Source organism: Barbatula barbatula (genome assembly GCF_947034865.1).
Source record: "Barbatula barbatula genome assembly, chromosome: 2".
In the NCBI taxonomy this organism is placed as follows: domain Eukaryota; kingdom Metazoa; phylum Chordata; class Actinopteri; order Cypriniformes; family Nemacheilidae; genus Barbatula; species Barbatula barbatula.
The window spans coordinates 9,287,201-9,314,122 of record NC_136767.1 but is presented as its reverse complement, the minus strand read 5'-3'; the positions used below and the strand labels follow the sequence as shown (position 1 = coordinate 9,314,122).

Here is a 26,922-nt window from a genome sequence, read left to right as displayed (position 1 = left end):
TGAGCCTCGCCTGAAAGGATAACTCTTAGCATTTCCCAGAAGTCTAACCCTAAATACAATTCTTTTGAAGTCATGGTACTTCATGTATCAACACCTAATACTAAGGATAAAACATCTTTAAAATGTATTCTGGCTATTGTATATAGGCCTCGAGGGCACAACACAGATTTTGTTAAATAATTTGCTTTTCAGAACTAGTACTGGCTGCAGACAGAGTCCTTGTTGTTGGTGACTTTATAACCCATGAAGATAAGGATACAGATGCTTAAGGAATGGATTTTAAAGGTTTAACTCCATGGGCATTAGACAACATCTGTCAGGATCCACTCACCTTTGTAATCATACTTTAGATTTAATACTATTTTATGGTATAAATGTGGACGACATTAAAATCCTTCAGCAGAGCAAAGACATTTCGGATCATTATCTTCTATCATGCTTGCTTCACTGCCCTATGGCTGCAAATCAAACTAGAACAATAACTTCAACTTCCAAAGGTGCTTTTCTTGATAATTTGGATGAATTGTCTCTAAACTCTAGCATGAGTGATAACGTTGAAGATCTTGACTTTACCATTGACAATTTTAATGCCACCTTCTCGGAAACGCTAGACATAGTTGCTCCTCTGCGCTTAAAGAAGATTAAAAATGACAGCCCGACACCGTGGAATAATGAACACACTCAGGCTGCAAAAGTGGCACGAAAAATGGAGCCCAACTTTAAGAAAACTAAATTAGAGGTATTTCGTACTACATGGAAGGATAGTATTAGAAAATATAGTAAAGCCCTAAAAACGTCTAGATCTGCCTACCTTTCATCACTAATAGAAGAAAACCAGCATAACCCTAGGTTTTTATTTGATACAGTGGCTAAATTGACCAAAAATAAATGGTCAGCGACTTCTGATTCTGTATACCAGCATAGCAGTGATGAATTTATGAACTATTTCACAAATAAAATCCAAGATATTAGAGAAAAAATTATAAATATGCAACTCCTTATTGGTGCTGCTAGATCTTAGTGCTGCATTCGACACCACTGACCACAGCACGCTCGAAAAGTATGTCTGCATTAAGGGAATAGCTGTGAAATGGCTTAGATCTTATTTATAGATCTTAGTTGTAGCAAAAAACAATGAGGTGTAACGCAAATCGCAAGTCCAGTACGGTGTACCACAGGGCTGCGTCTTCGGGACCTCTAGGAGATATAATAAAGTGACACAGAGTTAGCTTTCACTGTTATGCTGATGATATGCAACTTTATATTTCCTCTAAGCCTCATGAAACACAGCAATTCCATCGAATAGAGGAATGCATAGTCGATATAAAAAAGTGGATGAGTAACAATTTCTTATTACTGAACTCGGACAGAACAGAAGTGTTTCTTATTGGACCGAAAACAGGCATACTTAATAACCAAGAATACTGCTTAACTATTTACAGATGTTCCATAAAACCCTCGTCTTCAGCAAAGAATCTTGGTGTTTTATTCGATAGTACTCTGACATTTGAGAACCATGTCGCCATCACCTGTAATATTGCGTTTTTTCCATCTTAAAAATATATCTAAACTACGTAATATGCTGTCACCATCAGATGCAGAGAAGTAAATTCATGCATTTATGACATCAAATAGCAGATCGTTTTCCTATCTAGTGCCTAAACTTTGGACCAGTCTTCCCTGCACTGTCCGGGAGGCAGACACACTCAGTTTAAATCTAGACTAAAGACGCATCTTTTCAATCTTGCATACACTACACTATCAAAATATAAATATTCTGAAGGTTTAGGCTGCATTTGTTAGATCAACCAGAATCAGGAACACTTCCAATAACAACTGATGTATTTGTTGCATCAAAGAGTGCAGAAAGTACTCTACTCTCAGCCAGTCTTGTCTCATTGTTCCAAGGTAACCAGAGTGGGCAGGACGCAGTCCATTCCCAGATCTGACAAAAGCTGTGATACTAGAGCTGGATAAAGAAGGATGTGGTGACTTGACACGTCTTCACTACAAAATTTCAGCCGTTATTACATTATTAATGATAATCTTAAATCAATTTTTTTATTTTGCCTTGTTGTGCAAGCACTGTCGAACTTGTGCAGAGGGGAAGTAGAACCCTGGTCAGGCCTGGTTTCCCTCTGAGGTTTTTTTTCTCCTCCAATGGAGTTTTGGTTCCTCGCCACCGTTTGCATGCTGTTTTGCACTGTTTGCCTGGCTGAGGGGGCTGCTAGAATTTTATTGTTTTATTTAACACTGCATATAGGAATTTATGTCTGTTTGTCTGATATTTCACCTGAGTTTTGACTTGCATAACCTCATATATTTTGCATATAGTCAACATGTTTTCTTGTACAGCTGCTTTGTAACAATGAAAATTGTAAAAAGCGCTATATAAATAAAGTTGACTTGACTTAATGGTGGTCTGTTTTTTTATGGTTGCGCCATTAAGGGATTTTTAGAATAATAAATTAATATTCTTAACAAACAAAACAAAGTCCAGGCCTGGTTCTCTCTTGTCATACACTCCTGTCACTCGTCCATTTATTCTCCCGAAGCTCCTCTGTGAGAGATGCGAGACCGGTGCATGCACAGCTCACGCTCATTATCACTCAACTCGTCCCGCCCCTGCTCACCAAATACATTTTACGTTTCAGATTCAAGTCACTGATGTTTGCCTACAGGACTATCACTGGATCTGCACCGGCATACTTTCACACCCTACTACACTCCTACACCCCAGCAAGAACCCTGCATTCAGAAAACGAGTGGCGCCTTGCAATGGCTTCTCATAAGGGCAATAAATCTCTTTCCCGCTCATTCTCCTTCAAAACTCCTTCCTGTTGGAACAATCTTCCTAATACTGTCCGGTCAACCACATCTCTCACAACCTTCAAAAAACAACTTAAAACCCATCTCTTCTGTGAATAGTTGACAAACAAATAAAAAAAAAACGAACCCTCTCTTCTCTCAACAAGTAGTGGTCTAGCTTTTGTTTAAACTAGTAACTTTGTATTAGCACTATTGCTCTTTTATGACATATCAGTTATTGCTCCCTAAACTCTTTTTAAGTCGCTTTGGATAAAAGTGTCTGCTAAATGACTAAATGTAAATGTACCCCCCTCGCCCCAGCACCACTGCCACGGGCAGCCACTCGTGGCCTTTCCTCGTCCACGCTGCCCGAACTCCTCGGTACCGTGATCACCCTCGGCAGCAAGGTCTCTCCAACAGTGTGTCTCTCCTTCTTCCCGGGTTTCGGCACCAATGCATCAAAGATCAATTGGAGTCTCTCGTCCCGCCCTGCTCGCTACACATTCGTCTCCATCCTTCTTGGTCACCTGGTGCCCGAGTGGCCCTTGGGTGAAAGTCCCTAGGTGGCGTAGTTGGCTACTTAAATTTGCCTGCTGGTCACAAGTGTTTACAGACTTCTTCAGGTAAAGCGTGTAGATTAAATGTTGCCGGTACAGCCCTGCAGGCGTGTGGTTTTGCTTTGCCGACGCAGCTTGTCTTCCTCTTGGTCTTTCTGTCCTGCGACTGGCAGAAAACAGTAACACATTCAACTGACATAACAAAAAAATGTACAGACTGCCTGGGCATATGAACATGAATGTAGTTTGTCTGAAATTTTTGCATAGTTTGCTACCCAGGCAGACATCTGTGCTGCATGATTCACCAAAATTTATATTGAAGTACTATTTCATAAAAGGATCATGTGAATGTGAATGAGAACAGCTTGTTGTATAAAATAAAAATACAACTAGATGATGCCATAAATATGAGGATTGGCATGTGAAGAGTTGATTTGCAAAAGATAAATAGCAAAAATGGTGGTCAGAGACTTCAGAACAATCTGTGTAGTTACCGAGGAAGCAAAACCAACTTCCGGCCATTTACTGAAGTAATCAATCAGTGTAATCGCACACTTACAGTCCACAGCTCCCCTCTCAAATGGACCCACTATGTTAATAGCGAAATGTTGAAATTGACCTCTTGGGTACTCCACAGGTTGCCACCAGTTTGGCCGATTTATCACTGGCCTGGCAGCGACAGAAGTAGAATGGTGTGAACAAGATCGTCCATACGTGGCCACCAGTACAACTCTCTTAGACGCTGCTTGGTCTGCACTATTCCCGATGTCACTCATGGGCCAGATGAACAAGGCGTTTCTGTGATGCACAAGGAACTACCAACTGATTTCCTCTGAAGATCAACTGGAATTCCACAGCCAGTTCATGTCTAACAGGGAAGTAGAGACGTATGTCATTGGAAACAGACTTTTGCCGTTTCGGCCAACATGACTTCATTGTTTTTTGCAACTGAGACAACTCGGGGCATTACTTACATTCAGCTTTAAAGTCAGCAAGTGCTGCCGTTCGCAGCTTTGATGAACATTTCATATTTGAATAAAGCTTATTGCCCAATAAAGCCATTCACATTTACATATTATCCTTCCCTGTTGTCAATCAGATTTATAATTTTATCATCTGCCAAAAGCACAACTCACACACACACCCTAAAGAGTGGAGATTTTTGGCTATATTATTAGGCACAGCCTCTGTCTGCTTAACCATGTGCTTATTTACAGACAAACTGTCTTCATGTTTATATCCAAACAGTCAATAACAGTGACAGGTTCTGGAAACGCTGTGTAGTACTCACAGCACGTCCACCATATAGTGAACTGAATGTGCTGCTCCTGTTTCACCCTGCTGCTCACTGCACAGAGTAGACACCAAGAGGCTGTCCCTGCGCCGGGAAAGAAAGACCTTGCTCTTGTGTGGAAGTATTGATGTCAGTTTTCCACTGAATAAAAGCGAAGGTTTAAACAAAAGACGCTAAGTTTGTCGTTATGTGCCTCTTCTGAAAAAAAATCTCTTAAGTGGTAGGAAAAGTTGCTAAATCTGGTGAAAGAGTTGCTAACTTAGCAACACTAATGGGGAAAATGAGGATTGAATGGGAAACAGTGTCCCACCGTATACACTGTAAAATATTATTTGTAGACCCAACTTGACTCAGTCAAGTCATCTTGTTGCATGGACTTAGTCAAGTTTGGCAAACATTAGGTGTTAAGTTCTCTTAACTTATATGTAGAAGTTGAAATAACTTGCAGTTAATTGAGCCAATGCACTGTATCAATTAATGAGCATTTAGAATGTTTAATTAAGTCAACTGAAAAACATTATTTTAACTAAAATTTTCAGGTTCACACAAGCATGAGCCAAGTCTTATTGACATAAAATAGTAATTTGTCTTCAACGCCATAACTTTACTATTTGAGTTTACTGGACTTTATTGCTTTGATGTTAAGTTCAGGCTATTTATCTGGAATCAGACTTCTAAAGAAATCAACACAACAGCCAAATTGACACACTCAGCATTTATTTTTTTAAACAAGATATAGAAACTTGTACAAAAACAGCTTACACAAACAAATGCAATTTTCTCTATGCTTGCACAAAGCCATCATAATGACAATGAGAGTTATTGAACTATTTTGCCTTTATCAGACTTACAAAGCGACTTACAAGTAGTTTTTTTTATACAGTGGCACATTACTGCAGGGCAATCAGGGGTAAGGTGCCTTGCTCAAGGGCCCTTCAGTCATGACCTGCTGTCACTGAGATTCGAACCAGCAACCTTCTGATCACAAGCCCAACACTCTAACCATTAGGCCACAGCTACTAAACTAATAAGCTAATAAACAGGTGCTGTATCACTTTAATGCATACACCAGGCCCATCAGGTTCAGAAAAGCATTGGGTATATCACTCAGGTGACGCATTATCACTTCTTCTTCAATCACCAGGGCAACGTCATTGTAGAACGATGGGAGAGGTTCCATCACATTTTCCACAACTATTAGGATTCCAATCACCACACCCTTGATCACATCGTCTTCACTATCACTGGGCTTTATAGAATGTAAGCAAAAGAAGTTACAATTACTTACAAGCAACTACACAAATTTTAATCTGAACAGAGTGGTTAGCAGTTTCTTGCAGGATTTTATCCAAAATGTCATCTCGGTTCAACAACCGAGTCAAAACTTCCAAAACTGGAATATAAACTAATTTGTTTGGGGAGCACGATTCAAAAAAATATTCAACTGGCTCAATTACTTTGAACTTGTCCTTGTTATAAGTTGATTTTTTTGTATTCGGTTGCACAAGGGCCACTCTTTGAAAGGTGTGGTGGCCTTTGAGACATGTAGAGTTGTTTCAATGCGAATTAATAGTGATGCTACTTAGATGTTCAAGACCTACAGGATTTGATTAAACACAATGTCACTATCTACTGTTGAGCAATCCCGGCTGAATGAATCTGCTTCAGAGTCTGCATTTTCAGGGTTTGAATAACCAGGATTTCAAGTTTGATACAAGTCTGTTGGAAGATCTTCTAAAGTGCTGTGGCGATGACTCCTACTTTTATGAGCACGGAAAGTGCTGGACACACTGGTCCGGAAACTATAGTCTTGAAAGGGGCACCTCACTGACTTTTTTTTAATGTGTGTTTTCAGATGTGCAAAATACTGTGAAACACTGCAAACCTCTGAAAAATTTCACAGGTCACAGTTCACATTTGATTTTGTTTTAAGGAATTCGAAGGCATCAACACACTGACTATGGTCACGAGTTAAATGCTTCTTCAGAGAGAGTTCACTCCTAAATGTGCATAAACAGTCTTTATAGATGCATGGGAGTGGACAGTGACTTGCCTGATGGTAGTGTTTCAGCTTGTAGTGTGTGATTAGGACACGCTGGTTGGACAGCAACACCACCTCATTGCCATGGAGTTGTGCTTCAACTCTGCTTGCACTGTACTGATCCTGCTAAAAAAAAAAAACAAAGGTCAACCTCCAGCAAAGTACACATTCATTCACATGTTACATACAGAAATGTTCACTTAACATCTTACCTCCCAAATACAATGAGGAAATAATATCAACACTATTTTTTTGTCTGGGTGATATATTGATTATTATAGTGATGATGTTGCTGCCAATATACAATTGAGCAATGCTGTTTTATTAAGGGCTTCACAGTTTATACAAATGCAAAAAAAGTTTAATCATGTGATTATTAAACTACAGAATTTTCTGACAATTTTCAATTTCTCATATTAAACACAAATATGTACTGGCTGCGGTGCTTCGGATATTACTGGTCATTCGATGTTTCTATGATAAAAACTAACGATGAGATCCGATTAAGAACACGCTTAAAAGTAACTTACCTTTACATGAACACACACTAGAGTTCTGCTCATGTCTCAACAGCAGCTCGGTGTCTAGCAAGCAATACTTTAGTGATCCACAATTTTAGGTGATTATTCGCTTTCAGACGTTCCTGACAGAACTGATGGAAACAAACAGCCAATACTGAGCATAGGTGTAAATTAACATTAAAGAAAACACAAATACTTACTCATTTTGTTATTTGCAGTCCAAAAAGTCCACTTCTAATCATTCAATTGCGGGCTCTTCCTCTTCAACAATTTAAGGGATCCCAAAATGTATTTGTAAGGTCTGTTTTTCTCATTTTATGCCCTAGTTGCACTCTCCTATTTGAAATGCTGATGACCCTGACCCTGTGTTAAGCTGTCTTCTAATAAAATGAATAAGGGTTGAGGTCTTGGGGTTCGTTTACAGGCATACAATTTTTTTTATGCATTGCTTGATTCCCAGAGGAAACATTTATTGCTCATTAGTTGTTGTTTTGTCTAAGCCCAGGGCCTAGTTTTTTAAAAGGTTTAATCCGGATAAAATTGATCCGGATTTAGTAATCCTTTTTTTGCGATCCGTTATCACGTAATCCAGCTTACTTTTGGAGCCAGTTTTTTAAAGCAACATCGGATTGGATCAATCTGATCCAGATAGGAACTTTTCAGGATCACCAAATCTGGATAACCAGTGCTCAAACAGGATAGGAACTCACAATGTAGAACTATAGATATGTAAAGAGCAACAAGTAGAATAGCCAATGTGGGGGTCAATATAAGTTTATTTTGATTTGAAATGAAAACACACACATATAAAAAAACTAAAAACAAGAAAAACCCCACCCCATCCTCTTCCTGCAGTCCGCTCATCTGAGACCTACAACACAAACACTGCACATTGAGGATATTTATAACAAGTATCAAGTACAGATATATTGAATAAAAAAAAAGACTTACTGTCAAATACTCCACAATAATTTCAGACTTCCTCATCTGATGTGGAGAGACCAGCTTATCTGAGCGTAGCCTTTAGGATGCGGATCTCAAGTCTGGCCTTGGTTTGCTGCAGTTTGGTCAGAGTCAGTTGTTCCTCTGCCAGACGAAGCTGTGCTTCTGCCCTTTCAGTCTCTTTTTGCAGAAGTGCCTTGTAATCATCATCTTTGTTTGATGAAGGGCACTTAAAGCCTTTCCTCTGAGATCCTGTGGCAACTACCACTGGCTCAACCAATGAGGATCCATGTTCTTCCTCAGGAACAGAGCTGAGATTCAATATAAATACGCTCTCTGGATCAGCCTCAGGAGGAACTGGCAGATTCTCCTCCTCAATCCAAGGCTCGCCATCCCCTACAACACCTTGAATACCATGGAGAGCTTGCGACTTCTCACCACCAATGATGTCGAGGACCACATCTGTGAAATCTCCCCTCTTAAATGGCTTGTTGCCTGTTTGTGGGTTTTTGGCTTCAGCATGGTCCTTTGTTGCCCTGGCCTTAAGATTCTTCCACCGCCATTTGATTTGGTCTGTGGTCCTCCTCTGGCCAGACCCTATGGCATTCATATTTTCTGTGATTAAAATCCAAACATAATTTTTCTTTTTGTTGGTATCCTTAGCAGAATTAAAACTTCCCACTATTGCTCCATAATGGCACCGAACACCCTCTAGTAGTGCATTGGTTTCAGCAGCAGTGAAGTTAAAGCTTCTTGAGTCCATGGTTCCGTTGCTTTACTATAGTGAACATTGTTCATCAATTATAGGCCTTGGGTCCAATTGCCTCAATTGAACACAAGCCAAAACTAATCAGTTGGAATAGGTGTGTTTGAAAAGACCAACTATACAGCCATATAAATCAGCCTTTCTCAGAGGATTCACAGAGAGACAGTGAAATGGCCGGTGTTGTCCACCGCCACCACCACTTTGCCAGGAGAGGATACCGTCAAAGGGTGTATGTTGAACGTACCAAGCCACTGGAGCAATACACCTCTGAGGAGCTGTATGTCCGGTTTTGCTTTGGGAAGGCTGATATAGAGTACCTTGTAAACCTTCTCAGGCCAAAACTTCAACACAGAACCCAAAGGAGTCAGGGTCTGTCTGTGGAAGACCAAATTGTTGGTGACTATATGGGAGTGGTGAAATCAGCAGTGTGTGATGTGGTGAGAGATGTGTCAATCGCACTGGCCAGCCTGGTCAATGAATTAGTTTCTTTTCCAAAGGACAACCAGATTGCCCAGGCCAAGCGCAGCTTTTTTCTTTTAGGGAATATGCCCAAAACTATTCGACCTATCGACTGCACACATGTGCATATACAAGCACCTTGTGAGAATGAATGGGAGTTTATAAACAGAAAGGGGAGGCACAGCATCAATGTCCAACTTGTGTGTGATGCTGACCTCATCATCACCAACTGCGTTGTCAAGTGGCCTGGGTCTGTCCATGATGCACGCATCCTGAGGGAGAGCGCTCTATATAGAGACCTCCAAACCAACCGACCGGATGGCATAATATTAGGAGACAGTGCCTTCCCACTCCTACCATGGCTGATGACTCCTTTTCTAACAGCAAATACAACGGCGCAGGCGGAACCCAGAAAGCATGCAACATAACCCTTGCCTGTATTGTCCTGCACAACATCGCTACTAAGCGCAATGTCCCTCTCTGTGCTGACAATGATGCACCTGAGCCCCTTGGAGACACTAACCAACCGCCTGCATTCTGCCAGAACGAGCAAACAGGACGTGCAACAAGGGACGCAATAGTTAGACACTATTTCTGATTTGGATTTGTTTTGTATTTCAAAAATCATTGTGATTGCCATTCTTTGCATTTTTTTGGTTATTCTGTAATCATTGCATGCATCACTAATAAATATTCTAAAAACAAAAATAATTTTGATTGTGATGAATATATATCAATTAGTGACAGAATAAAATGTATTGTTTTTGGTCAATTTTGACAGCTGTTTGGTCAAACTCTTTCTACTTTGCTGTAAGCCTATACTGAAAGGCTGAATACGTTAAAGCCTACCTAATCACTGTAGCCTGACGGATGAACAAATAAAAATAAAACCTTATGAATAAATAGGATATCTTGTAAAATACTGCATTATCCAAATATAGTATTATTTGATACTTTTTTTAAAGTTTTCATTACATTTTGGGCATGAAATCCACGCTGAATCCACCCTTCTGATGGGATCAATTTAATCCAGATTTTTTGGATCAAAGTGACCTTTAGACAAAATATAGGATAAAATATATGAAGTTCGTAAGACTGTTCCTAAGTGCAGTTCTCAAATATTTTCTTAATATAATTTTTGTAATGTAATGTTTACATATGGCATGTTTGGTTAGATTAAAACGAACTCTGGTGCGATTGCTTTGTTACTGGGTAAATGCTGCCACCCCGAACCCTGGAGCTCACCAAACAATATTCATATTTCAGTCGAACCAGAGTTTGTTGGGAAGCAACAATACTGATGACAGTTTCCCACTGATGACAGTTTCCCACTGTATTACCCCTTCGAAACAAAAGTCGGTTAAGGCATGGAAAACTGGCTAAATCTAGTAAGAGTTGCTAACTTAGCAATATTGGCTGGGCAAATATAGGAATGATTCACAAATGGGACATTTTTGCATCACTTAGAAGCTGTAGACTTGGCAGGCTGGAGAAATGCTGTAGAACAGGCAGAAACGGTTCACTTTGCCATTTTTGACTGAATGACTGAAAGGGAGAAACATCATTGATGCGTGACCCATGCAGTTGACGATTAATTTCGGACCATCTCCCTATCACACACATAGGCCTGCACTGGTGGGCTCGCAATCTACTCGTTATAATTATTGTGACCGTGCGAATGGGCCTATATGATGAAGAGTGTCAAACGCAACAGCCAGCTTCTTAAAAGATTCTTTATTTGTGACCACGCCACACAAAAGTAACGCAGCATTAAAGTCTGTGGAGTTTCCCTTTCCATGAAAGAGGATGAACAGTATTTAAAGAAAACAATGAAAACCCAAAAGTAGTTCACAAAAATGTCACTTCACAAATAAAATAACCCCAAATAAACAACGGTAGTGACTTGTATACTGTAAATAAAACAAAACACAAAAATGTTCAAATAAAAGAATAAGCCACTCACATTTCTTATATCAACCATAAACCCAAACATAGACAGTTACCGTTATGTTCATCTTTTTGAACAGACTTAAAACAACATCACTGCTCAAACACACTTTACACAGAGTATATGTTTTGTATAGTTATCAAATAAATTGCACTCACTTTGTAATGCTAGCGCAATCTCCGTAACCGGAAACAGCTGCTGACTTCCGCGCACAATCACGTATCACTCTCCCCTCTAACATGTTTTATAAATAGAAGAATATAAGAGAAACAATTATAGTATACAACACTTTTAACACCGCTCACATACTACAACAGTTCTAGCGTGCAAAGACTCTGTAAACACTCACGCGCAATCACCAACACTGTGGCCTGTATACTCCACTTGGCGATCTACCACACGCACGTGATCACGGTGATCGGGAAATCAGAAGACTGTTAGCGAAACTCACTTTTCCAAAACTGTTTTTTTTCTTAATATCCGCCTACTTTTGTGAATTTGTGAATCATTCCTATATTTGCCCAGCCAATATTGCTAAGTTAGCAACTCTTACTAGATTTAGCCAGTTTTCCATGCCTTAACCGCAAGTTCTCTGTTCCTCGCCAAAAGCCTGGTTATACTAACGGCAGATGTCTCTCCCGCTCGCTGTCTTTTTCGTACACTGCAATCATACCTGCGCGCAAGAGCGCCCCCCACAGCAACGGAGGATATGATATGGTTGCCCCGGTTACATATAATACAATTATCATAAATAACTAGAAGAAATTGCTAATTTGCATGTTGCACATGCACGAAAAAACTGAGCACAGCCGGGAGCCCTGCTCTAGCTAAGGAGAATAAATTGAGCATGGTATGTGTCGTTATTGAGATCTCTTTGGAAACTTTACATGAGATAACTGTGAGAATGTTTTAGCAGGGCCGGTTCTAAACATTTGGAGGTCCCAGGCAAAATGTATTTTGGGGCCCTCACAGCACCCCATCCCATCTTTAAGAATAAATCAAGTATTTTAAACATTAATTTTTTTGCAATAATTTTACAGTAACACAGCCATTACTTTTTAGATTAGATTCAACTTTATTGTCATTACACATATACAAGTACAGTGTAACGAAATGTAGTTTAGGTCTAACCAGAAGTGCAGTTAGCAAGTGCAGGATATACAGTTAGAATAAATACAGAATACAATAGTGAGAATATAATACAGTGGGCATGGACTATAAAAATATTTTGCGGTAGGAATGTTCTATGAAAATATGACAATAGGTATATACTATGAACGATATATAATATGAACATTAATGTACAGGTGGATATGAACAGATAATAGTTTAGACTAAAATAGTGCAAGTGACTTAGGTATGCATAAATTATTGACATTGGCTATTAAAGTTGCAGTGCAATAGGTGAGTTAATGCAGTTGTTGAAGTTTACATTTACATTTACATTTATTCATTTGGCAGACGCTTTTATCCAAAGCGACTTACAAGTAGTTTTTTTCACAGTGACACATTACTGCAGAGCAATCAGGGGTAAGGTGTCTTGCTCAAGGGCACTTCAGTCATGACCTGCTGGCACTGAGATTAGAACCAGCAACCTTCTGATCACAAGCTGGCCCCTGTGTTATTAAAGTTATTAAAGTTAGGGTGCAGTATATGAGTTAATGCAGTTATTAAAGTTACGGTGCAGTATATGAGTTAATGCAGTTATTAAAGTTACGGTGCAGTATATGAGTAGATGCAGTTAATAGGTTGCAGTCCAGAAGATGAGTTAATGCAGTTACTGAAGTTACAGTGCAATTGATGAGTAGATGCAGTTAATAGAGTTACAGTGCAGTTGATTAGTTAATGCAGTTATTGAAGTTATAGTGCAATTGATGAGTAGATGCAGTTAATAGAGTTACCGTGCAGTTGGTTAGTTAATGCAGTTATTGAAGTTACAGTGCAGTAGATGACTAGATGCAGTTAATAGAATTAAAGTGCAGTAGATAGGTTAATGCAGTTATGGAAGTGGTCCATTAGTGCAAATGAGCATTCAGTTAAAGATTCCTGGTGTGCAAGTGAGCAGTATAGAGTGCAAATGATGCTGTGTGTGTGTAAACAGTCCGGTAGAGCAGATACATGAAGTACTGGTGTGTACAGTTCAGTCATGCATGCAGCCCTGTAGTGCAATCTAAACAATGTTGTAGCAGCATTGGATTTAAGGGTATGAGAGGCACTGGAATCAGTGGGGGGCAGAGTTCAATAATGAAACAGCTCTGGGAAAAAAGCTGTTTCTTAGTCTGCTGGTTCTTGTCCGGAGACACCGGAAGCGCCTACCAGAAGGCAGGAGAGTAAACAGTCTATGAGCGGGGTGAGAGGAGTCCTTGAGAATGCTGCGAGCTCGGCGCAGACAGCGTTTCTTCTGAATGTCCTCAATGGCAGAAAGTGTAGTCCCTGTGATGCGCTGGGCTGTTTTCACCACCCGCTGCAGTGCCTTGCGCTCAGCAACAGAACAGTTCCCGTACCAGACTGTGACACAGTTGGTCAGGATGCTCTCTATCGTGCAGCGATAGAAGTTCACCAGGATAGTTGAAGACAGTTGGTTCTTCTTCAGTGTCCTCAGAAAGAAAAGACGCTGGTGAGCCTTATTGACCAGGCATGAGGTGTTGGTGGTCCAGGACAGGTCCTCCGAAATGTGAGTCCCCAGGAACTTAAACCTGGAAACACGTTCAACAGCCATTCCATTAATGTGGATGGGGTTGCGTGTGTCTCCTTTCGCCTTCCTGAAGTCCACGATGATCTCCTTTGTCTTGGAGGTGTTAAGGAGTAGGTTGTTGTCTGAGCACCATATGGCCAGGTGCCGGACCTCCTCCCTGTAGGCAGTCTCATCGTTGTTGCTGATGTGACCAATCACTGTTGTATCGTCTGCAAACTTGATGAAGGAGTTAGATCCGTTCACAGGCCTGCAGTCGAGTGTGAAAAGGGAGTAGAGAAAGGGGCTCAGTACGCAGCCCTGTGGTACACCAGTGTTGAGGGTGGTGGTGGTGGAGCAGATGGGGCCTAACCTAACAAGCTGAGGCCTGTTCGTCAGGAAGTCCATAATCCAATTGCAGGTCGGTTGTTGATGCCTAGGTTTCCAAGTTTGACGATTAGCTTGGAAGGGATGACGGTATTGAAAGCAGAGCTGAAGTCTACAAACAGCATACGTGCATAAGTGTCCTTATTGTCCAGATGTGTGAGCACGGAGTGCAGCGCCATGGACACTGCATCATCTGTGCTCCTATTGTTTCGATAGGCAAATTGGTATGGGTCCAGTGTGGGTGGTAGAGAGTCCTTTAGATGTGCCAGGACCAGCCGCTCAAAGCACTTCATGACAATTGGTGTGAGTGCTACCGGGCGGTAGTCGTTCAGGCACGTCGGGTTTGAATTTTTGGGGATGGGCACAATGGAGGTGGATTTAAAACATGCTGGAACCACTGCTTGGGCGAGGGACAGGTTGAAGATGCCCGTGAAGACCCCAGCGAGCTGCTCTGAACATGCCCGAAGTACGCGACCAGGGATGCCATCTGGGCCAGCAGCCTTGCGCGCGTTGATCCGACTTAGTGCATTGTGAACATTAGTGGAGTTAAGTGTGATGATTGGGTGGTCAGCAGAGGGTGTGAGCTTGATAGCTGTTTCCTTGTTGTCTCTCCCAAAGCGAGCATAAAAGTCATTAAGCTCGTTCAGGAAGACGGCATCTGTGGCTATGGGGGTGGAGTGGTTGGGTTTGTAATCACTGATGGCCTGGATGCCCTGCCACATGCGTCGAGGGTCAGAATTGGAAAAATGCTCCTCTAGCTTCAACTTGTAGCAGTGCTTGGCCTTCTTGATGCCCCTCTTCAGATTTGCCCTAGAAGTACTATAGGCCTGTGCATCTTCCGATCGGAAGGCAGTGTTACGTGCTTTCAACAGGAGGCGCACTTCCTTGTTCATCAATGGCTTCTGATTAGGGTACGTGGTGATCTGCTTCTGGGTTGTGACACTATCAATGGTGGAATTTATGTAGTCCAATACAGAAGAGGTGTAGCTGTTGATGTCCGTGTGAGAGCCACTGGTGGCCTGAGAAGCAAACAGACTCCAGTCTGTGTGTAGAAACCTTTCCTGGAGTGTAAAGTCTGCCCCTGTAGGCCACACCATGATGGTCTTCACTGATGGCTTCACACGATTGATGAGATTAATGTATTTGGGGGTGAGGAACAAAGAAAGGTGATCAGATTGACCCAGGCGGGGGAGGGGGGTCGCGGCGTAAGCTTTAGCCATGTTTGTGTAGACATTGTCCAAAGTTTTGTTTCCTCTTGTGTGGCAGGAAACATGCTGATGAAATTTAGGGAGCACTGTCTTTAAGTTTGAGTGATTAAAATCTCCCGCAACAATAAATGCAGCCTCCGGGTGAGCAGTCTGTTGTTTACTGATGGCTGCATGAAGTTCTTTCATAGCAAGCTTGGCATCAGCATCCCGTGGAATATAAGCTGCCGTTATAATGGTGGAAGTGAATTCCCGTGGCAGATAAAACGGTCTACATTTAACCATGAGAAACTCAAGGTTAGCCTAGCAGTGTCTCCCGACAATAACAGAGTTCGTGCACCAAGTTTTGTTGATGTAGATGCACAATCCACCTCCTCTTGTCTTACCGGATTCCTCTGCCGTTCTATCCGCCCGGTTTGTGTTGTAGCCCGCTAACTCAATAGTGTTGTCCGGTATACCGCTGTGTAGCCATGTTTCCGTGAAGATTATTACATTGCAGTTCAAAAGTCTTTTGCTGTTGATGATGCGGAGTCTAATCTCGTCCATTTTGTTCACTAATGATCGAACATTAGCAAGGAAAATGCTGGGTAAAGCGAGCCGGTGTGGTCCTAGCTTTAAGCCTAGCTCTTAGCCCTCCGCGCTTCCACCGCCTTTGTTTACGATCTCGACGCCGCCGACGAGCACTTCCGCCCGGCCGTGTGAGGTGCGTAGCATCGGATGTTCTGACGATCTCAGGGACGAGTTGAATGTTGCTGATGCAACTTCTGGACATGTGTAAACTGATATCCAAAAGCTCCTGCCGGGTGTACGATGTAAATGCACAACTGTTCTGGACGAACAGACCCGAGATGAGCAAGAAATACACTATATAAAAGCATTCCTATATATTTTCCACTCTTTTGGATGAGTTTAGCCTACTGTATATATTTAATATTGGGAAAAAGCACCATTTTAATTACTTAAAATCAGACAGCTACATAAATGTTTTTGTTCTCTTTAGACATTCAGAGACTAGACCAATGGACTATAAGTTTTTTGGCTGGTGAACAAGTGTATAGGGATACTGTATGTGTGTTCCACTTCAAAAGAAATAAACATTTAGACATTTTAGGCCAAAGTTGTCAGGGAAGCGTGAGGAGAAGAACCCAATTGCAGGCAGAAGCGGGGATGAAGGGGTTAACAAAGGGATTTTAATAATATTAAACAGAAAACAAAAACCCACGAGGGGGTAAAACAAGACAGGAAAATAGTGACAACTAGGACACAGATAAACTAGACTGGAAAAATAAACACTAAGGACTAAACTAGACTGACTCACCAAACTACAAAGAACAAGAACAAGACACTTGGAAAAACTAGACTCAGACTACACGAATGAGGTACAAATTACAGGGTACAGCAAACAATGAACGAGCACAGGACAATGAACACGAGGATGTTTTATAGGGTAAACAAACACAGGATAATTGACAAGGGTCAGGTGCGGGTACTGAAACACTCAGGGAAGGTTAACGAGGAAACGAGATGGCGGGAACAAAGACACGGACCAGAGAGAGAGGATAGAAAGCCGATAGCCAACATCTCTCTCTCACATAAAACACAAGACTTTGTCATGAATCTGCCTCAAGACCAAGAATAGACATGACATGAAGGCAGATTCATGACAAAAGTAGGGGTTGACTGAATCTTATTTCACCATTTGATTTTACTATCAGGTACAGTGGGTCTATTTAACAGTCCAGTAGTTTAACAGAAACTGAAACTTAATATGTAAACACTGCTTCTTCACTGTATGAATTAAATAAACACATATTTAAAATAAAGATACAAAACCTCTTCAGTTCATGAATTTGTATTTTGCTGTTTCATTAACATTGACAACAAAGAGTGGCAGGTTTTTAGTCTATATGTAGGAATAATGTAATGCATCCGGTTGTTATCTGAGAATAGACAGTGTGATCAGGACACAACGCTTAATGTTTAGTTTCATTTAAAACACAACTGACAATTTTTGTGTGTTTTTGACAACCTTTTTCACAGAATATAAGACGTGCAAAAAGACACAATAGAGACTTACGCTGTATGATAATTTGCGTGTTTGTGCGCACTTTGAGTAATAAGTTGCTTTTATCCAAAGCGACATACATTGCATGATACTATACATTTGTTTCTGTGGATGTGCAATCCCTGGAATCGAACCAATGACTTTTGCGTTGCTAGCGCCATGCTCTAAACACTGAGCTACAGGCATTTGCAATAATTACAGTAAGCAATCGATGTCATAAATCTGTTCATATGGAATGCATTAATGCATCATTTTGTCAGGTCAGGTGACACAAGCAGGCTTGTCATGTTGTGGAGAGCCAGGGACACAGATGAGGTACAACATTGACATAGTATTTTGTTAGTTGTGCAATTCAGCACTGTTATACATTTTAGGTAGAGAATCTACAGTATAGTTTCTCAATGTACATATAAAATGAGAGCTTTGAATTATCAGTTGCCATGCACCACCAATTGTGTCATTTTATGAGGTGACAGAAGCAGCCTTGCCAAGCTAGCCCAGGTGGAAAGACGGAGGCAGGGTCACGGCTATTTAAACATGATTATGTTATTTGTTGTGCATTATATAAGTTATAATAAGGTTGCACTGTAATAGAGGCACTCATAATAGCATTTGTTTAAATTTAAAATGTAGGCATATATATACGTATAAAAGTAGTTTTTAGCCAGACTGTAGATGCAGTTGAATGTGCAATTGTTAAAACTGAGTGGCTAATTGTATATTCTGGTGTATTTCTAAGGAAACTGATATTGCTGTAGGCACTAAAACAAAGTGAACAGTGGAGAAATACAGTGTAGCAATGAGAGTGACAACAATGTAGAACAGTGGAGAAAAAAATTTGATTATTGGTATAATATTATATTATTTAAATAGATCACGTAAACGGCGCTAAGCTTTAGTGACAATTCAGCTCTGCAGACAAATTGTATGTCCCCACCAATGCAAAAATCAAACTTGCTCCTTCGCTCTGGGTTGTGTCCTTTCCTAAACTTGGCATTCTAGCAAGAGTCATCAAGTATTCATAGCAAAGACACTGCTTTTTCTTATAGTCACTCCCCTTTCTCTCTCTTGTTCTTCATTTGGAGTAGAGGAACCTCCTCCAGTTGTCAGAGGATCCCAGGATGATTGATTGTTTCTCAGTGTGTCCTGACAGGAAATGTGGTAGCATAGGGCCCCTAGGGTTCAGGAAACAGCACCTCCTGATTAAGACCCCCATGGTAATCATTCCCACTGAGCCAAGCCAACAAAACACTAATACACAGCACAAAAAAGGAGAGTAAAATTGTGTTTGTCTTTGAGATAAGACTACCTTTACGAAGAGGCTTCAGATTTTTTGGTGGTGCGTACTCACAATTTAAAAATCAGTTTATATCAGTTTCAAAGACCAATTACCTCCCATCTATAACATCTCAATTCAATTATATCTGAAAACAGTGGCACTAAAACAAATTGAACACAATTCAATAGACTGTGTTACTCTGATATTTAAAGATCACACGCACTTAAAGGTTTGCTAGGAACTTCAATAGTGGGTATGCGTGTGATGTCAAGCAATTCAGTGCCACTATTTAGGCATAAATCCGCCACATGGCGTAACTAGGGGTGTAACAATATACTCAGCTCACGATTCGGTATGTATCTCGATGCTGGGCTCACGATACGATACACATCACAGTATTTTAAACAAAATAAAAATGAAACTGAAATTCAAATAGCATTTATTTAAAAAGATTTACAACTTCAGTAACGTTGTTGTTGCACCTACAACTTACAAAATAATTTTAAAGTGGAGGTAACATGCTACAGTATGTCGTGCATTCTGACTTCTTTACACTGTTGAATGAACTGGCTTGACATGGTCAACATGTTTAAAAACGGAAAGATTTTTTTAAAGTCTGGATCCCTGTTTCGTCACAGGTATCCTATTCCTTTTGTTGGGCAATTCTCCCGGAAAAGCAAGGCGAAAGAAAGAGCCCGCCCACGCGCCAAACGAGACCCGAATGCCATCAAGATTATCTGCGCTGCGTAACTCTTGCGATTGTGAAGTTTAGGTGTGTCTGTTTGTTCACTCATGGCATTTCAGTGATGTATGTTATATAAACGGTGGATATAACGCTGGATTTGGAGATCGCTTAAAACTTTTAGATGGTGTGAAACTAAGTCATATGTCTGTGTCTTGTTTGCAATCGCATAATTCTGAGCTTGTGCTGTTGTATGCTCGTTCTGTAGTTCTGTTTTTCCGGAAATAATCGTACAGCTATATCTCCTTTTTATAAATTTGATCAAAGTAAATACTATTTGAAGATACGACCTATGCAATATTACTGTTTAGGTCCTCAAGATTAATATTAGATTGGCAGAAACTGATTGTGTTACCCGATCTTTAATTTTTTAAGGCTGAACTTAACCTTCTGTACTGTATGTTTGCCCATTATTTTAGTTTTATTTAATGAAATATACATTATATTTAGTTATCTAAAATCTAACTGGATTAACTCATTTAATTGATGTAACAAAGGATGGGCGATCTTGAATCTCGATAGATCTTGATGTCGTCCTCAATCCACTTTTCAACGGAATCATGAGGATCTTGATCTTGTCTGTCATCTTAAACAAGAGGTGTTTTTGACATCATTCAGTGCTGCACATTGGTGTATGACATTGAAGCGCCGCGTGAGCAGAGAAGTCTGTGTGCTTTCGAATCACTAGGCTTGTTTGAGATGCACCTTGCCTAGACTGAAAAGAAGACGAGAGTAGGCAGCTGCAGGCAAGACGGACACTTCCCAAATGGAAGCATCAGCGTTTTTTACTGCATATTTCTTGGGCCAAGTGAGTTTAAAACTGAGAAAGGTTCTTATACTTAATCAGACAAACTCAACCATCTCAGGTCTGTAAGAAAGAATTTAGATATTTTCTTTGACAAAGAAATGCTTAAACATATTAGAACACACAATTAGCTTCGAACTTTTTTCATAAAAGGGAAAAGTTGTGTTGCCTCCCTTGGTTTCTTATTGCTAGCGTTGTTTTTTATTTGCCAATAAATAAAAAAATAATCGTATGTGTCAATAAAAAGTCAGGAATAAATGCTACATAATTATTACCCAACAATATTGATTTATTTAGCACCAGGACAAATGTAGACGTATATCGTATAACACCCTATACTGAGAGCACTGCCACAGCCCTTATTGTAAACTACAGTGAACTGATTACCTGCAGTTGTATAACAATATTTACTATGGAAAGGTTCGAAAACACACATTTTTCTAGGCCTACATCATTTTGGGGGTTGCTTTGTGAATTTGAGAATATATTGTGTGGACAAGATCATAGTCAAAAGGATCGACATCCTTTGTTGTGGCAAAGAGTTAGATAATAAACTGTTTAAACACAGCAGAGATCATTCCGGAATGGGATAAACCAAGACATTTTAGACTGCCACTAGCCGCCATGTTTTCTCCCTGAATCTTAGTGCAGAGCAAAACTTGATTGGCTGAAGTTAGAACGTGCCCTATTGGTCAACGAAAGCAAAAGTTACTCAATTGGCTGGCGTAGATAGTGGGCGGAGTCCACCTATTTGTAGATTGTGTGCACGCCTTGACGTTAGAAATGTTTAAAAATCAAATGCACAGAGAGCCATCCACTAATGCGTGCACTGATCCATAAATGGGTGCAGCAATTCACAAATGCACAGAAAGCAATCTACAAATAAATGCCTTTAAAATGATTTTTTTAAATACTTTTTTTTGTGGAAAATATATTCATGGTTCGCTTTTTGTGCATTTGTGGATTTAAAAAATGTGTGTGAAACTCTCTTTATTTGCGGATTATAGTTTATTTATTCAGAATATTGCAACAATTCTGATCCCATAAAACTACTTCAGTTAATGGATTTATTAATGGAACACTGAAGAAAAAAAGATAACAGCTGACATTCTCGCCCAATGAGCATTTAAGCAAGTCACCAGCAAGTGGTTTCCCATTGTGCTTTTCATTAATGCAGCCGGGGGGAAGCAACTGTGCTTGCCTGCGGATTTAAGCCAGGGCACTTCGCGGTCGCAATAGTTTTTTACACACGTCAGCATGACATCAGCGAAAGGCAGACGTAACTAATTTCTAATCGGCAGGCATCTTGCCCTGATCACCTGTGATCGATTCTGCGCAGAATTTGGCCATCTCAAACAAGCCTTCTCTCACCCTACTTGCGAGGTCTCACATTTGCAACAGTTTTGCAAGTGCATTAGACAGAGTGGCTTGTTTGGGAAGTGCTTGTCCTTGTGCTTGTTTGTGTTTTTTGCTCATTGAAACTCCTTTCCCCTCTAAATTGAGTTCATATAGCCTTCATCTAGAGGCCTATGATTTCCGTGATGCGAACGTGGAATCCTACTATAAATCTGTCATCTGCCGGTTTTGTGTTTATTAGTAAATGTAATGTTTTCTGTGTGACGTTCATAGATTTGTTTCACTGTATGAGGACATGAACCATGGGCATAGGTTTAGGGAGGGACGCTAGGTACTAGTCCCAATTAATATTTTGAGATGACAAATTTGTCCCCACCAATATTTAGCAAGCTCCTTTGAACTGCTATGTGGATCTTTGCGCTGCTATTTGGATCAATTCCAACGGCCAGGAAAACGACAGTACAAGAAACGCCGTAATTTGATTGCCGGCGGGGTATCTGACAGGCTACACATGCGGGCCGGGACTACTTTTGTGCTTGCACTGGCAGCGAGTGGGTGGTGTGTGTGTGCGCGCGTGTTGACGACGGTAAATTACCAGGGCCAGAGTAAAACATTTTAATATTCAGTTTTTTTGCCCCTTTTGTACTTTGTAAATGAGCTATGCCACCCAAGAAGAAGAAAGGGGACATACGAAGATTTTTCATAAAGCAGAGTGTAAGTAGGCAAAATAACTAGCCACACAAATAAACTAGCAGTAGTAGTGACTGACCAGGCTTTCAAATGCAGATTCTACAGTGGAAAATAGTATTAACTGGTGATAGTATGTGTTACCCAGTATGATATAATGCTATGTTAGCAAGTCACTGAATGTTAATTAGCCTACCTTAACTTAGATCCACTGTTTATGTTGACTGCAAGATTCTGAGACATTTTTCGTTTCTACATTCTGTTTATGTAATGTATTTGTGAGTGTTGCCTACCCTACATGCAAGAAATAAAAGGGAAACCACCCACAGTTAAAAAAAATTTAAGTCATTGCATTGCTAGACACATGTTCTGGAAAAATGTGTTGGCAATGTTCAAAAGGCAAAAGTTAACACTGTTGGTTATTCAAATATAATGAATCATTATTTGATTGATAAAATCCAAATAACACTATCTGGTAAGAGGGTTAAACTTGCTAGCCATAGGATAGACTACAAAATTAATGAAGTATAAATAGGCTACTAACGTACATAGTTAATTATGTTTGTTTGTTAATAAACCATATGGTTGTTCAGCATTTCACATTCCCAGGTCTTAACATGAGTGTGAGTATTTGTTCAAGGTACTGGAGGGTAAATAGTTTTTATAATAGAAAAAGGTTATTATATTTATTTATTTAGATTTGTTTTGCTCCACAAGTTCTGAAAATACTTCCTTGTGACAGTATTTTTTGTTAGTGTAAATACTAATATACATAATAATTTATGTTAATAAAACGTTTGGTTGTTCAACTCACTCAACTCAACTCAAAGTTTATTTATAAAGCACTTTCAAAACCATTAAAATGGACCAAAGTGCTGTCAATAGATAGTAAATACCTAAAAATACATAGAAACATAGAATACATAAACACATAGGACTAAAAAAAGAACCAATCATCGAATCACTCACAATTCACTAGCCTAATCAAACACCAAAAGCTTGATAGAATAAATATGTCTTCAAGTCCTTTTAAAAAATATCAAGGCTTGACGAGGATTTTAAAGATATTGGGACCAAATTTTTAAAGATCTTGTTCAGCATTACACAGTCTCATGTTTTTATTTTTAGTTTTTGAGAGTGCATTATACAGTTATACTAGCTCTTTAGGGACAGTGTACAGGATGGTGTATCAGGGTCAGTATACAATATAATGAGATGAAGTAGATACACTTCTGTATTGTGATATTCTGTATTGCCAACAGTCTGAAATAAAAACGAAAATCGCCATTAAAGCACTGGTATCTTACAACAAAAAAATTCCAGGGGGAGGGTGCCCCACCAAAGCTGAGACCAAACCTACGCTCATGACATGAACACATGTCCAGAGTTGCCCTGAAAGTTTATCTCAAGATTGAAAAAAACTATCATCACTGAAACTCAAGTGTCTTTTGTGGGAGCATCTTCATGAGGACCCATCAAAATAGGAAATACAGGTTAACCTAAATGCTTGAATGAAAAAATACTGTAGTGCTGTAATACTAGCTTTGCAAGTCACAAAGAAAGTCTCAAGTCTTTGCATTCAAGTCTCGAGTCTCGTCCCGAGTCAAGACAGATAAGTCTAAGTCAAGTCCGGAGTCAAGACAATCACAAGTCCTCGTCAAGTTTAAACTTCAAGTCATTAGTTCTCTTTCCCCAAATCAGTTTCACTGTATTAAATAGTATAGTATAGGAACATTAAACAGTCCCAGTGGCAAACAATGTCAAAATACCCCTGCCATATCCTTTGCATATTTCAAAACTTGGTATATGGTTCTGATGAATGTTAAATTTAAGAATGTCATGCTATGTTTGTTACAGTAGACTTGTTCTATAAATCCATACTCCCATTCATGCTGATTGGAATTCATCATAGCATATGTAAAGCTGTGGCGATACAGTAAAATGTCTGTACCGGCTTTTACACCTTACGTGCAAATCGGAACGACTAAGTGAAACTATATATACACCATTTCATCAGACGAGTTTGTGGAATGCCGTTAACACAAACTATGTGTTTGTTTAACGGTCTGGCTAGTGTCTAATAATTTAATATTTATTTAAAGTTAATATTAATTTATATTATTATTTATTGTATAGTAATTTTTACTATTTAATAAACAATTTGTTGAATTTTGTTCTATGTATATTTTATTAAATAATTTTTTATAGTTCCTATAATTTTGCCATTGACATCTAGTGGTTTAGCTTCAATAGAAAATATTAAAGATATACTTGTTATCAGAAATAATTTGAAGATTTGAAGCAGGATACGTTCTTAAAACATCTTGGAAATTGTTGTGGAATTGTCTTATTCCATTAACTAGGTCAGTCAGCCGAGACAAACGTGACACACAGAGAGGCATGAATTACTTGCAAAGTATTTTATTGTCGTTTAATCTGGATCATAAGCAATGAGAAAAGCAGAGAAAAGGCGCTCTTTCCTCCTGCACACAGAGTTTATATATGATTCAAACGTGACACCCCCTACCTTTGCCACCAGCAAGAATCCCGAGCTGGTTTACGAGAAGTGATCCCCGTTATTCCAAACAGAACATCTTGGACCCTGCTCAAGGGCAAAGGCAGAGTGGTATGACTCGTATAGAGAAAAACAGGATAACATTCTAAAGAAAACAAAGATAAACACTTCATAAACATAAAGGCAGACACATCAAGAAGCAAGACTAGAAGATTTACATTGCAAAATACAAGTAAATAGAATGTTAAAGTTTGACGCATTGCTATGGCAACACCAGGGCCTGGACAAGGAGTTGTGCCGCATGCTCAGGGTCTAATCTTTCGAATTTTGAATGAGGCATATCGACAGGATCGCGTTGTCTTTGCAGTGTGATCATTGAAGGACAGTTGTTCATCAAATATGACTCCAAGGTTCCTTGCTGATTCGGAGGGAGTGATTGTATAATTGTCAAGTTGGATGGTGAGATCGTGTTGCACCGTGGGGTGTGCCGGAAACACGAGTAGTTCTGTCTTGGCCAGGTTCAGCTGGAGGTGATGCTCTTTCATCCAAGCTGAGATATTTGGCTGTTATGCGAGCTGCTACAGTGGTATCGTTTGGGGGAAACGGGATGTAGATCTGGGTGTCGTCAGCAGATAATGATATTGATATTTTGTTTTTTTTCATATTTTTGATGAATTTCAATCTGGTTTCAGATCAGGTCACAGTACAGAATCTTCTTAGAGTAGCTAATGATCTTTTAGTAGAGGCCGATTCTGGGAGTAACGTTGCCTTAGTTTTGCTGGATCTCAGTCCAGAATTTGACACAATTGATCACTCTATTTTAATTAAACGGAGTTTGGGCATTCAAGGAACTGCCCTAAGCTGGTTTACCTCTTATCTTCAAAATAGAACCTTTTCTGTAATTTTTTTAACTTTCTTTCATCCAAAGCTTCTATTACATGTGGGGTCCTGCAAGGCTCCATTCTGGGACCCGTGTTATTTTTATTGTATATGCTTCCACTTGATGTTATTTTTAAGAAACATGGCATATCATATATTTTCTATGCTGACTAAACTTGATTGTTTAAATGATGTAAAGAGCTGGATAAATAACAACTTTCTCCAGTTAAATGAGAAAAAAACAGAAATTATTACATTTGGTACTAATAGCCATGTAAACAATATAACAATGAATCTATTTTTGATTCAGAGATAGGGTGTGATAGACAAAGTAATTTGGTATTGAAGAATAGCTTTGTTCAATTACGAAATATCGCCAAACATACATGTAAATCTGTCATATCTTTCAGTGATCTGGAGAAAGTAACTAATGCTTTTATATTGTCACGTCTTGATTACTGCAATGCTTTGTAACTGAGTGTAATTCAGTCTTCACTGTCACGCCTTCAAAGAGTACAAAATGCATCATCAAAGGTTACTGACTAACACATAAAAAGAGGGATTGTATATCACCTATTTAGGCCTCTTTAAATTGGTTACCAATTGATTTCTGTATACTTCTCAAGCTTTGCATGGACTCGCACCAATATATATTTCTGATCTTTTAAACTCTAGTGACTCACAGATACAGGGCAGAGCAAAAGCCTGCCGCTGTTGTCATAGAGACAGAGCGCATTTAGGCCAAGCCCACACTGGCCAAGTCCCCCCGACCATCCAACCCTCTTAATTTGACTTTCTATAGCGGGAAGCTGCACCTTGTCATTTCTGACTTATAATTAAAACAAAACAGCAAACAAGCAAAAAAAATGTGTTTTTATAAGGTACCGAAACGTTAAAGCGGATACATGCAATAAGACGTGAAGCAGCAGTAGAATAAATAGACATAGACCAATACAATTTATTTACAATACAATCTCCTCCTCCCATGTTCACTT

At 39.7% G+C, this 26,922-nt stretch overlaps 1 pseudogene across 1 annotated transcript in view; it reads left to right on the top strand.

Moving 5' to 3' along the window:
• The first annotated feature begins 9,099 nt into the window (after positions 1–9,099).
• Positions 9,100–26,922, top strand: part of LOC306891115 (putative nuclease HARBI1) — a 74,753-nt pseudogene continuing 56,930 nt past the window's right edge. Inside the window, exon 1 of the transcript in view lies at positions 9,100–9,948. The product of the transcript in view is annotated as a putative nuclease HARBI1 (transcript). The remainder of the gene's footprint in view (positions 9,949–26,922) is intronic.